The sequence below is a fragment of the Aplysia californica genome, unplaced genomic scaffold (genome assembly GCF_000002075.1).
Source record: "Aplysia californica isolate F4 #8 unplaced genomic scaffold, AplCal3.0 scaffold00402, whole genome shotgun sequence".
In the NCBI taxonomy this organism is placed as follows: domain Eukaryota; kingdom Metazoa; phylum Mollusca; class Gastropoda; order Aplysiida; family Aplysiidae; genus Aplysia; species Aplysia californica.
Window position 1 is genome coordinate 340301 of NW_004797672.1, and position 990 is coordinate 341290.

The window sequence follows — 990 nt, forward strand, 5'->3', positions numbered from 1 at the left end:
GGCCCAATTCTATCACCTGGCGCTTTTGTGTTTAGTAATAACAACCAACTGCGCAGCATTTTGGGTTTTGAAATTAGCTGTTAGTCTTAGAGTAAGCAGACAGAAAATTGTTTTACATATAAATAAATACATGAGTAAATAAGTAAAAAAATAGGTTTCTTCACTCTTATACGTTTTTTGTTAGTAAGTTATTCATCTAAGAGTTGCCATAGCCCCAACTGGAGATGGCTACCACAACTGGTTAGTAGTTAATTGTTTAGATCATGTTAGTCCTACATTCCTCAGTTCTTTCGAGTCACGAGGTGGGCACCCTCTGTCCCGCTCTCAAGTGGAGTCATCTTTACAGTGTCACCGAAGGTTCCGAAAATTTGCACTAAGTCTCATACTATGGTGGTGACTTTGTTAGTACATATTAGCAAAGAGTATTAGTATCTAACCTACTGGGCCAAGACAAGTTGGTAGGTGGGAACAGAAAGGGATACAAATTTTGCTTGTATGGGAGGGTGGGGGGAGGGGGTAGTATTTGCATTTGTATGTTAAGTCTTTTCTTAATATGTGTGCACTTACGTTCATTTTTGTCGGACATACCCTGTCTTTTATCTCACGGATTGTTTTCAACCGGATAGCTTATCGAAAATACTAAGTACCACGACTTGTGGGTTGACCTGTTGGACGACTCACCGTCCCGGGGCGAGTGGAGGAGATTAGAGCTGTTGTTACTTGAGGGTAACATTCACAGTAAAGGAGGAGAGATCGGGACAATGGAAACTTCATAGGACAGAAGGGGCAAACCACAAAAGAGCACCTGTCAACTACTCACAGGAGGGTGGGAGAGGATAGAGAGGATCAGAACATAATTGGAAATGAGTGGAGGAGGAGGAGGAGGAGGAGGAGGAGGAGGAGGACGACGACGACGACTACCACGACGACGACGAGAAGAAGTAGGAGGAGGAGGAGGAGGAGATAAGCAGAAGGAGCAGGAGGACCAGG